At 48.5% G+C, this 13,054-nt stretch overlaps 1 protein-coding gene across 4 annotated transcripts in view; it reads right to left on the reverse strand.

Moving 5' to 3' along the window:
- KYAT1 (kynurenine aminotransferase 1) overlaps positions 1–13,054 on the reverse strand; it is a 38,418-nt gene that overhangs the window by 20,543 nt on the left and 4,821 nt on the right. The window contains exon 1 of one of the 4 annotated variants that reach the window (XM_030919480.1): positions 327–429. The exons of the other annotated variants lie outside the window; for them this stretch is intronic. The gene's annotated coding sequence lies outside the window, so the exon portion shown is untranslated. Of the gene's footprint in view, positions 1–326; positions 430–13,054 lie in introns of those variants that run through there. 4 annotated transcript variants of the gene reach the window in all.

The raw sequence follows: 13,054 nt of genomic DNA on the forward strand, positions 1-13,054 counted from the left end.
GCATGATCTCAGCTCACTGCAATCTCTGCCTCCCCAATTCAAGCAATTCTCCTGCCTCAGACTCCTAACTGGGATTATAGGTGCACATCACCATGCCTGGCTTTTTTTTTTTTTTGTATTTCTAGTAGACATGGGGTTTCACCATGTTGGTCAGGCTGGTCTCGAACTCCTGACCTCATGATCCGCCTGCCTCAGCCTCCGAGAGTGCTGGGATTACAGGCATGAGCCACCGCACCAGCCCATCCAGCCAGTTTTTAACTCTCTGAAGAGACAGAACCAACGTGATCAATAGAAATCAGAGGGGATTTATAGGGAAATTGGCTCACGCAATTAATGGAAGCTGAGAAGTCCCATGACAGACCATCTGCAAGGGGTGCCAGTAGCGTGGCTCAGTCCAAGTCTGCAAGCCTCAGAACCAGGGTAGTCACTGCAGTCATTCTCAGTCCGAGGTGGAAGCGCCTAGAGTTTTGATATCTAAAGGGCAGGAGGAGAAGAACCTCCCAGTTCCAGGAGAGACAGAGAGAGAGAGAGGAAAATCTTTTCTCCTCTTTTGTTTTATTCAAGCTGCGAACCAACTGCATGGTGCCACCCACATTGAGAGCAGATCTTCCCCCACTCAGTCCACTGACTCCTACGCCAATCTCCTCTGGAAACATCCTCACAGACACACCCAGAAGTCATGATTCACCCTTCTCTAGGTATCGCTTACTCCAGTCCAGCTGCCACCTAACATTAACCAGCAGCACACATCCATGCTGCCAGGTATTCGTCAGTGGCAGTTCAGGCTTTTCCACCCAGGTACTGATTCCAGGGAAGGTTTCTGCTCTGGCAAATCATGATTCTCTGTATCTACCTTTCTGTCTCTCCAGTCTGGGGGCAGCAGATTACCCTGTGACCTCATTTTCCGATGAACTGAAAAAGAGCTGCTGGTTTTTCAGTTTGTTCAGGTTTTTTTTTTTTTTTTTTTTTTTTTTTTTTTTTTTTTTTTGATATGGAGTCTTGTTTTGTCGCCCAGGCTGAAGTACAGTTGCGCGATCTCAGCTCACTGCAACCTCCACCTCCTGGGTCCAAGCGATTCTCCTGCCTCAGCCTCCTAAGTAGTTGGGATTATAGGCACATGCCACCATTCCTGGCTAATTTTTGTATTTTTAGTAGAGATGGGGTTTCACTATATTGGCCAGACTGATCTCGAACTCCTGACCTCAGGTGATCTGCCCACTTCGGCCTCCCAAAGTGCTGGGATTAGTCATGAGCCACTGCCTCTGGCCCACACGTATTTATTAAGTTTACTATCTTATATGGGCATGGTTTGTGGTTCCCCAAAACAGCACAATAGTAATATCAAAGATCACTGATCACAGATCACCATATCAGATATAATAACAATGATAAAGTTTGAAATATTGTGAGAATCACCAAAATATGACACACAGACCCTAAGGGAGCACATTGTGTTGGAACAATGGGACCAATAGACTTGCTTGGTGCAAGGTTCTCACAAAGCTTCAATTTGTAACGACCACGGTATCTGCCAAATGCAATACAACGAAGCATGTCTTGTAGGTGACAACAGCCTTAGGAATCAAATCCAAGGTGATAAGGTTGCGCTGTGTCTCCACCCAACTCTGAATTGTAGTTCTCATAATCCCGTGTCCTGGCAGGGACCCAGTGGGAGGTAATCGAATCATGGGGGCGGTTACCCCCATGCTGCTGTGCTCGAGATAATGAGTGAGTTCTCACAAGATCTGATGCTTTCATAAAGAGCTTTTCCCCCTTAGAGCAGCACTTCTCTCTCCTGCCGCCACGTGGACATGTTTGCTTCCCCTTCTGCCATGATGTTAAGTTTCCTGAGGCCTCCCCAGCCATGAGGAACTGTGAGTCAATTAAACCTCTTTCCTTTACAAATCATCCAGTCTTGGGCAGTTCTTTATAGCAGTGGGAGAATGGGCTAACACACAGGGGATGCCAGAGCTCACCCTCTCATTGCTTAGATTTGAGAGCAGTTCCCAGGAGAGGCCTGAAGTATGTACTCTGACCCCTGAAACCAAGTACCTGTGCTTTGAGCAACAAAGGGTAGTATCCCATCCCAGGAGAGACATTCCTTGGTGTCACCTCAAGGGAGGGAGTCTAGTGCTTTAGCTCAGGGCACTCAGCTAAAGCGGAGAGCGGCCTAAGGCCAGGCCCAAGCCCAGGGCTAGTCATGGGAGGCACCCTGTGCCCTCTGCCTGTTCTATGAAGACCAACTATCTGTTGGCCCAGGACGGAGGGGTGTCTTGGGACGGCAACCACCCTGGGCCAAAGGGTCCCCTTGCCTTAGCCATTTCCTGTCCTGGACCCAACATCCTGCTACCTCCTCCAGGACTAGAGGAGGAGCTGGATTTCATCCTACCGGGACCCCACTCTACTGCCTTCTGACCACTGAGTTAAAAACCCACAGTTACCTGGTGGGTCGATTCTCTCTCTGACACTCTCCCCCACATGAGACTCTGTGTCTATCAAATCAGTCTTTTTTCCTGAAGTGACAACATCCTAAATCATGCCTTCATCGTCTCAAGTGAATTGAGCTAATTTTTGTACTTTTTGTAGAGATGTGGTCTCACTGTGTTGCCCAGGCTTGTCTCGAACTCCTGGGCTCAAAGCATCCTCCTGCCACAGCCTCCCAGTGCTGGGATTACAATGTGAAGCACTGTACCTGGCTGAGAATAATATTAATAATACAATCAGCTTTAATTTACTAGGACTCACTCTGTCCCAATACTGTTGTCACTGGATCCCTTCAACAACTCTGTAAAGCAAGTGCTATCCTCAACCCCCATTAATAGGTGAGGAAATTCCTATCATGCTAAAATAACACTTACATTGAGCTCCTGTAGGCCTTACAGCAGATTGTACACCTGGTGCCAGCACAGGGCAGAAACTCAGGAGAAACAGATACTAGTTGTGGCCCTCTTCTCTCCCTGTCCCAGGCTTGGCCCCTTGCCTTCTCTGGGCACTGCCAGTTCTCAGGAAAGACAGTACCTTCTGTGTGTCCAGAGCATTGGCTCCACGAGGCCAAGGAGCTGGGTGGCACCTGTGCTGGATACGGATACGCTTAAACAATCTTGCAGCCTCGGGGCTGGGGCTGGAAACCAGGATAGGCTTCCTTGCAGATGACTGGCTGACGACAGTACATCAGGCCTATGTGTGGCCAGGTAAGACTGGGCATAGGAGTGAATGTTGGTTTTTTGTTTGTTTGTTTTTGAGATAGAGTCTCACCCTATCGCCCAGGTTGGAGTGCAATGGCACAATCTCGGCTCACTGCAACCTCTGCCTCCCAGGTTCAAGCGATTCTCATGCCTCAGCCTCCCGAGTGGCTGGGATTACAGACACGCGCCACCATGCCCGGCTAATTTTTTTGCGTGTCTTTAGTAGAGATGGGGTTTCACCATGTTGGCCAGGACGGTCTTGAACTCCTGACCTCATGATCCACCTGCCTCGGCCTCCCAAAGTGCTGGGATTACAAGCGTGAGCCACCGCGCCCAGCCAGAAGTGAATGTTATGTTGCACCCTCCACAGGGTAGGTATGTTCTACTATCACACCCAGGATCAGGCCCCAAGTAGACACCCAAGGAGAAAGGCAGTGGGTGAGAGACGGGGGAAGGATTAGAACACAGGTTTTGATGACCTTGGCTGTGTGACGTGAGGCAAGCCATTTTACCTCTCTGAACATCAATTTCTCTATGTATGAAATAAATAAGAATAATTCATGGAGGCTGGGCATGGTGGCTCACGCCTGTAATCCCAGCATTTTGGGAGGCTGAGGTGGGCAGATCGCTTGAGCTCAGGAGTTCAAGACTAGCCTGGCCAACATAACAACACCCATTCTCGGCCGGGCGCGGTGGCTCAAGCCTGTAATCCTAGCACTTTGGGAGGCTGAGACGGGCGGATCACGAGGTCAGGAGATCAAGACCATCCTGGCGAACACGGTGAAACCCCGACTCTACTAAAAAAAAAATACAAAAAAAAAAAACTAGCCGGGCGAGGTGGCGGGCGCCTGTAGTCCCAGCTACTCGGGAGGCTGAGGCAGGAGAATGGTGTAAACCCGGGGGGCGGAGCTTGCAGTGAGCTGAGATCCGGCCATTGCACTCCAGCCTGGGCGACAGAGCGAGACTCCGTCTCAAAACAAACAAACAAACAAACAAACAAACAAACAAAAAAACCCTTCTCTACAAAGAAACAAAACAAAACAAAAAAAGGATCCAAATACAAGAGCTTGCACCTGAGCATGTGCACATATCTCTGTGTCTGTGTCTGTGAACTTATCCGGGTGGTGAAGGTAGGTTACAGGAAACTTGGGAGGGAGAGATGGAGGGAGAAGTCATGGGAGGTTCTGAGCCAAAGGCAGGAAGGGTACAGGGGGCCACTTAGGCTGCCTTAATCCAGCAACTTGGCCAGGTTGGTTGGGAGCAACCTGGGGGCTTGTGGGTGTGTTGTTCCCGAGTCGGCCAGCAGGGGGCGCAAGGAGCCAGGTCCCTCGTGGCTTAGAGCTTGCTGACCCGGGTCACAGGGCAACTTGCTGGCCTCAGGAGGGGACTACGCCTCACTTCACAGAGGAGGCCCAAAGCAGGGAGTGTGCTGGTCCAGGTTCCCCCATAAAGTGGGACTCCTGACCTCCCAGGCACGCCTCCCTCCAATGCCCTGGGCCTCCCCCCTTTTCTAGGAAGCAGGCCTTTCCTCGTCAGCCCCTCAACAGCCCTAGCAGTGACCTTTTATTTACCACACGCTTTCCTGTGCTAGGTGCCCCGTGGAGCCCTACAGGTCCCACCGCCTAAAAATGTTTTTCAGGCCGAGCAAGGTGGCTCACACCTGTAATCCCAGCACTTTGGGAGGCTGAGGAGGGGGATCACAATGTCAGGAGATTAAGACCGTCCTGGCTAACACGGTGAAACCCCGTCTCTACTAAAATACACAAAAAAATTAGCCAGGTGTGGTGGTGGGCACCTGTAGTCCCAGCTACTCAGGAGGCTGAGGCAGGAGAATGGTGTGAACCTGGGAGGCGGAGCTCGTAGTGAGCTGAGATTGCGTCATTGCGCTCTAGCCTGGGCGACAGAGCGAGACTCTATCTCAAAAAAAAAAAAATGTTTTTCATTTAAAAAATTTTGGTAAAATACACATATCATAAACTTTACCATCTTAACCATGTATAGGTATACAGTTTTTGGAACTGTTTTCATCTTGTAAAACTGAAACTCTGTACCCATTAAACAATTACATCCCTTTACCCTCTGGCCCATAGCCCAACCCATTTGCTGTCTCTATGATTTTGACTACTTGAAATCAGGTCCCATCACTTTTATTATTTATTTACTTTTTTTTTTTGAGACAAAGTCTTCCTCTGTTGCCCAGGCTGGAGTGCAGCAGTGCAATCTCAGCTCACTGCAACCTTCGCCTCCCATTTTCAAGTGATTCTTGTGCCTCAGCCAACCGAGTAGCTGGGACTACAGGGGCCCGCCACCACGCCCGGCTAATTTTTTGTATTTTTAGTAGAGATGGGGTTTCACCGTGTTAGCCAGGATGGTCTCGATCTTCTGACCTCGTGATCCGCCCGCCTCGGCCTCCCAAAGTGCTGGAATTACAGGCGTGAGCAACCGCACCTGGCAGATAATGTTCTTTGGCACACAAAACTTTTTAATTTTTAGGAAGTCCAAACATAGAATTACCTTACGACCTAGCAATTTCACTCCTAGGTATATACCCAAAAGAACTGAAAACATATGTCCACACAGAAACATGTACACAAATGTTTACATCAACAGTATTCATCATAGCCAACAGGTGAAAAAAAAACCAAATTGTCCATCAATGGACGAATGGATAAATTATAACGTATCTGTACAATGGAACATTATCCAGCCACAAAAAGGAATGAAACATGTATTGATATATGTAGTAACTTAGATGAACCTCAAAAATATAGTAAGTGAGGCCGGGCCACATGGCTCATGACTATAATCTCAGCACTTTGGAAGACTGAAGTGGGAGGATCACTGTTTGAGATCAGCCTGGGAAACATGGCAAAACCTTGTTTCTACAAAAAATACAAAAATTTGCCAGGCGTGGTGGTGTGTGCCTGTAGTCCCAGATACTCAGATGGCTGAGGTGGGAGGATCACTTGAGCCCAGGAAGCAGAGATTGCAGTGAGCTGAGATCATGCCACTGTACTCCAGTCTGGTGGATAGAGCAAGACCCTGTCACAAACAAACAAACAAACAAACAAACAAACCACACTAAGTGAAAGAAGCCAGACAAAAACAGTCACATAGCTATGATTCCTTCTCTGTGAAATATCTAGAATAACAAGTCTATAGAGACAGAAAGCAGATGAGAGGTAACCAGAGGACAGGGAGGAGGGAATGGGGAGTGATTATCTGATGGGTACAGAGTGTTTTCCTAATGGAATGAGAAAGTTTTGAAACTACAGTGACATAATGCTTGTACAACATTGTGAATGCACTAAATGTCACTGAATTGCATACCTTAAAATAGTTACTTGTATGTTAGGTGAACTTCACCTGTTACAAAAAAAAAAAAAGTATAGTAATTTTTTAAAAGGGTTGAAGAACAATATAACCCATTTACATTTTTTAAACTGTAGAGACAGGCTGGCCGCGGTGACTCACGCCTGTAATCTCAACACTTTAGGAGGCCAAGGTGGGTGGATTGCTTGAGCTTAGGAGTTCGAGGCCAGCCTGGTGCAATGTAGAGATGGTGAAATCCCATCTCTACAAAAAATACAAAAAATTAGCTGGCCATGGTGGTACGCGTCTATAGTCCCAGCTACTTGGGAAGCTGAGGTGGGAGGATCGCTTGAGCCCAGGAGGTTGAGGCCGCAGTGAGCCAAGGTCGTGCCACTGTACTCCAGCTTGGGAGAGAGAGTGAGACCTTGTCTTAAAACAAAACAAAACAAAACAAAAACAAACAAAAAGAGCAGATTGAAGAACAATATAACTCTATTTGCATTTTTTTAAATTGTAGAGAAAGCTGGAAGTGGTGGCTCACACCTGGAAAGGTGGCTCATACCTGTAATCCCAGCACTTTGAGAGGCCGAGGCAGGAGGATCGGAGCCCAGGATTTCCTGACCAGCCTGAGCAACATAACGAGACCTTGTCTCTACAAATAATTTTTTAAAAATTAGCTGGGTGTGGGCCGGGCGCAGTGGCTCATGCCTGTAATCCCAGCACTTTGGGACGCCAAGGCGGGCAGATCACGAGGTCAGGAGATCAAGACCATCCTGGCTAACACGGTGAAACCCCGTCTCTACTGAAAATACAAAAAAATTAGCCGGGCGTGGTGGTGGGCGCCTGTAGTCCCAGCTACTTGGGAGGCTGAGGCAGGAGAATGGCATGAACCTGGGAGGCGGAGCTTGCAGTGAGCCGAGATCGCACCACTGCACTCCAGCCTGGGTGACAGATCGAGACTCTGTCTCAAAAAAAAAAAAAAAAAAGCTGGGTGTGGTGGTGCATGCCTGTGGTCACAGCTACTCGGCAGGCTCAGCTGGGAGTATCACTTGAGCCCAGGCAGTCGAGGCTGCAGTGAGCCATAATCACACCACTGCGCATTCCATCCTGGGTGACAGACTGAGATCCTGTCTCAAAAAATAAATACACAAAATAAATTGTGGAGATACATATGTGAGGATGCATACATATATATATATATATATATATATATATATATATATATATATATACACACACACATACACATACATACTCAGGTAGTCTTTATTTTCCATAGTAGTGTGGGACTACAAAAATGACCATGTTGTCTGGGCATGGTGGCTCACGCCTATAATCCCAGGACTTTGGGAGGCTGAGGTGGGTGGATCACGAGGTCAAGAGATCAAGACCATCCTGGCCAACATGGTGAAACCCTGTCTCAACTAAAAAAAAAAATACAAAAATTAGCTGAGGGTGGTGGCACATGCCTGTAGTCCAAGCTACTCCGGAGGCTGAGGCAGGAGAATCGCTTGAACCGCACTGCAGCCTGGGCAACAAGAGCGAAATTCCATCTCAAAAAAAAAAATGACCATGTTGAGGCCGGGTGCAGTGGCTCATGCCTGTAATCCCAGCACTTTGGGAGGCCAAGGTGGGTGGATCACCTGAGGTCAGGAGTTCGAGACCAGCCTGGTCAACATGGCAAAAGCCCATCTCTACTAAAGTACAAAAAGTAGCTGGGCATGGTGGCGCACACCTGTAATCCTGGCTACTTGGGAAGCTGAGACAGGAGACCAGTTTGAACCCGGGAGGTGGAGGTTGCAGTGAGCCAAGATCGCACCATTTGTACTCTAACCTGGGCAACAGAGCAAGACTGTCTCCAAAAAAAAAAAAGAAATGACCATGTTGGCCAGACACGGTGGCTCACGCCTGTAATCCTAGTGCTTTGGGAGGCCGAGGTGGGCAGATCACTTGAGGTCAGGAGTTCGAAACCAGCCTGGCCAACATGATGAAATCCCGTCCCTACTAAAAATACAAAAAAAATTAGCCGGGCCTGGTGGCATGTGCCTGTAATCCCAGCTACATGGGAGGCCGAGGCAGGAGAATTGCTTGAACCCGGGAGGCAAAGGTTCCAGTAAGCCGGGATCACACTACTGCACTCCAGGCTGGGTGACAGTGAGACTCCGTTTTTTAAAAAAACAAACAAAAACAAACAAACAAAAAACCATGTAATCTGAAATTGTGCAAAGAGAACTTAATAATCAATGAGAAAGTTATTATTGGATAATAATAATTAATAAGACAATTGTTCTGCAACCTTTTAAAACTCTTAGCATCTGTTAAAAATGTAGCCCAGGTGTGGTGGCTCATGCCTGTAGTCCCAGGACTTTGGGAGGCCAAGGCAGGAGGATCACTGGAGCCCAGGAGTTGGAGACTAGCCTGGGCAACACAGTGAGACTCTGTCTTAAAAAAAAAAAGGTATAGGGAAATGAAAAAAATAATATAACTAATAAGAACTTAGTACACTGTAATTTAATATTAGAAACATTGAAAATTAAGATGTTTTATTTATAAAAGGTTATCAAGGAAAAAATTTTATCATGAATAACCTGGGCTGGGCACGGTGGCTCACGCCTGTAATCCCAGCACTTTGGGAGGCCGAGGCAGGCAGGTCATTTGAGGTCAAGAGTTTGAGACCAGGCTGGCCAACATGGTGAAATCCCGTCTCTATTAAAATAAAAAAAAAAATTAGCTAGGTGTGGTGGCAGGCACCTATAATCCCATCCCAGCTACTTGGGAGGCTGAGGCAAGATAATCCCTTGAACCCGGGAGACAGAGGTTGCGGTGAGCAGCACTGCATTCCACAGAATGAGACTCTTGTCTCAAAAAGAAAAAAAAATTAAATACAAATAAAAAAATTAGCCGGGTGTGGTCATGCACACCTGTAATCCCAGCTACATGGAAGGCTGAGGCAGGAGAACCGCTTCAATCTGGGAGGCAGAGGTTGCAGTGAGTGGAGATCGCACCACTGCACTTCAGCCCAGGTGACAGAGTAAATCTCTGTCTCAAAAAAAAAAAAAAAAGAATATTCTGAACTGAACAGTGCTGCAGTCTTCCAGTGGTTTAATTCACGATATAGAATGAGCATTTCTTCTGTTTGTTGTCAAGGCTGGAGTGCAGTGGTGTGATCTCGGCTCACTGCAGCCTCAACCTACTGGGCTCAGGAAATCCTCCCACCTCATTCTTCTGAGTTGTTGAGACAATAAGCACAAACCACCATGCTCGGCTATTTTTTTTATTTTTATTTTTTGTAGAGATGGGGGTCTTACTACGTTGCTCAGGCTGATGTTGAACTCCTTGCATCAAGCAATCATCCTGCCTCAGCCTCCCAAAGTGCTGGGATTACCGGTGCGAGCCACTGTGCCTGACATCTTCTATGTCTTAGTGAATACAAGTCATCCTTAGCCATCCTTTGTGCTTTCAATGTTGTGAAATATCTCTGGGAGTTCCTGTTTTGTACATTTTGTGGTGAGATCGTCCTGTCTTTTTTGTTTGTTTTTTGAGAAGGAGTCTGGCTCTGTCACTCAGGCTGGAGTGCAGTGGTGCAATCTTGGCTCACTCCAATCTCTGCCTCCCAGGTTCAAACGATTCTCCTGCCTCAGCTGCCTGAGTAGCTGGGATTACAGGCACACACCACCATGCCCGGCTAATTTCTGTATTTTTATTAGGGATGGGGTTGCACCATGTTGGCCAGGCTGGTCTCAAACTCCTGACCTCAAGTGATCTGCCCACCTCGGCCTCCCAAAGTGCTGAGATTACAGGCGTGAGCCACTGTGCTCGGCCCAGGGAGTTCCTTTAATGTGAAGATTTTGCTGGTGTTATTTCCTCTGGGTCATTATCTTTTTCTTTAGAACCACTTTCCTCATTTATGTTGATAAGTTTGCCTTAATGAGGTTTTTCTGGATGCAGATCTCAAGTTTCCCAAACAGTGAACAGCTGCAGAGTTGACATCCCCCATAGCTAGCTATTTCTTTTTTCTTTTTTTTTTTGAGACTCTGTCGCCCAGGCTGGAGTGCAGTGGCCGAATCTCAGCTCACTGCAAGCTCCACCTCCCGGGTTCCCGCCATTCTCCTGCCTCAGCCTCCCGAGTAGCTGGGACTACAGGCGCCCGTCTCGTCGCCCGGCTAGTTTTTTGTATTTTTTAGTAGAGACGGGGTTTCACCGTATTAGCCAGGATGGTCTCGATCTCCTGACCTCGTGATCCACCCGTCTCGGCCTCCCAAAGTGCTGGGATTACAAGCTTGAGCCACCGCGCCCGGCCTTGTATTTTTTTTTTTTAGTAGAGACGGGATTTCACTGTGTTAGCCAGGATGGTCTTGATCTCCTGACCTCGTGATCCGCCCGTCTCGGCCTCCCAAAGTGCTAGGATTACAGGCTTGAGCCGCCACGCCCGGCCACAGCTAGCTATTTCTTCCATTATTCCATCTATGTTCAATTTGGTTTTGTTTTTGGTTTTTTTTTTGGTTTTTGTTTTTGAGATGGAGTCCTGCTCTGTCACCCATGCTGGAGTGCAGTGGTGCAACCTTGGCTCACTGGTGCGGTGGCTCACGCCTGTAATTCCAGCGCTTTGGAGGCCGAGGCAGGTGGATCACCTGAGGTCAGGAGTTCGAGACCAGCCTGGCCAACATGGCGAAACTTCATCTCTACAAAAATACAAAAATTAGCCAGGTGTGGTGGCGGGCACCTGTAGTCCCAGCTACTTAGGAGGCTGAGGCAGGAGAAAAGTTTGAACCCAGGAGGCAGAGGTTGCAGTAAGCCAAGATTGAGCCACTGCACTCCAGCCTGACAGCTGTCCAGGTGACAGAGCAAGGCTGTCTCAAAAAAGAAAAAAAAAAAGTGTGGGAGAACTGCTGCAAAGGAGGCAGCTCAGGTGCTCTGGCAGTACTGAGGAGGCCCAGCACCACTAGGCATGGGGACCATAGCTGTGCCGAGGACCCTTTTGGGGTAGCTCCCAGGCATCTAAGATCTGAGGCCTCCCTGCTCCCAGGCCAGGGGCTGAGGGCCAGTGGCCTGTGCCCTGCTCCAACACACACCTCCATCAGCCTGGGCAGCAACTGGCCATATGCTTGACCCAAAGGCAGTGGATGACCCTTAGGCCCATGGAATGCGTCACTGATGCATTCCAGGGGCTGATGTCAATAACCCAGGGGCTGATGTCAGCTATGTCACTGGATATACCCCAACCCCCATTGGACGAGCTCTGCCCAGAAGACTGTGGTGACGCTGGACAAAGTCCAAAGCCTCCTCAGCCTGGCCTTTGGAGCTGGCCAGAATTCAGGCTTGGCAGCCTCCACCTTCCCTCCCTTTGCTCTTTTTTCATTTTAGAGATAGGGTCTCGCTTTGTCACCTAGGAGCCTTGAACTCCTGAGCTTAAGCAATCCTCCTGCCTCAGCCTCCTGAGTATCTGGGACTATAGGTGCATGCCCCAACCCCTGGCTCAAATACTTTGCTTTTTTTTTTTTTTAAATAGAGACACGGTCTCCCTATGTTGCCCAGGCTGGTCTTGAACTCCTGGGCTCAAGTGATCCTCCCGTCTTGGCCTCCTAAAGTCCTGGGATTACAGCTTGGATTATAGGCATGAGACACCACACCCAGTCATCCTTTATTCGTTTTTTCTTTTTTATTGAGACGGAGTCTGGCTCTGTCGCCCAGGCTGGAGTGCAGTGGCGCCATCTCAGCTAACTGCAAGCTCCGCCTCCCGGGTTCACGCCACTCTCCTGCCTGTAGCTAGGACTACAGGCACCTGCCACCACGCCCGGCTAATTTTTTTTTGTATTTTTAGTAGAGACAGAGTTTCACTGTGTTAGCCAGGATGGTCTTAATCTCCTGACCTTGTGATCCGCCCGCCTCGGCCTCCCAAAGTGCTGGGATTACAGGCGTGAGCCACTGTGCTGGGCCCTTTTTTTTTTTTTTTGAGACAGAGTCTCTCTCTGTCACCCTGTAACCCATGCTGGAGTACAGTGGCACAATCTCGGCTCACTGCAACCTCTGCCTCCTGGGTTCAAGTGATTCTCCCGCCTCAGCCTCCCAAGTAGCTGTGATTACAGGCACCCACCATCATGCCTGGTTAATTTTTAATTTTTGTAGAGATGGGGTTTCACTATGTTGGCCAGGCTGGTCTTGAACTTCTGGCCTCTGGTGATCTGCCTGCCTTGGCCTCCCAAATTGCTGGAATTACAGGCGTGAACCACCATGCCCAGCCACTCTTTGCTTTTCAATAAATGTTGCCCACCTTCACTCAAGTTGTTTCCCCTGCCTGGCATACCCTCCAATCCGAAATCCCTGGAAGGGCCTAGCTCCACCTGTGCCTCCTCTCTGAAGCTTCTGTGTCCACCCAGGCCCTTTGCTGAACTCAGAGAGCCTACCTGTGCCTGACCCCCGCCCCCAACACCGTGCTAAATTCTCTAATCCTCATCACAGTTGATTAGGATGGTATTATTTACTCTATTTACTCTATGCTCAAAAGGAGAACAAGGAAAACTCACTTAGCCTAGAGAGCTCCAGCTGTGATTCAAACC

Source organism: Rhinopithecus roxellana, chromosome 16 (assembly GCF_007565055.1).
Source record: "Rhinopithecus roxellana isolate Shanxi Qingling chromosome 16, ASM756505v1, whole genome shotgun sequence".
Taxonomy (NCBI): Eukaryota; Metazoa; Chordata; class Mammalia; order Primates; family Cercopithecidae; genus Rhinopithecus; species Rhinopithecus roxellana.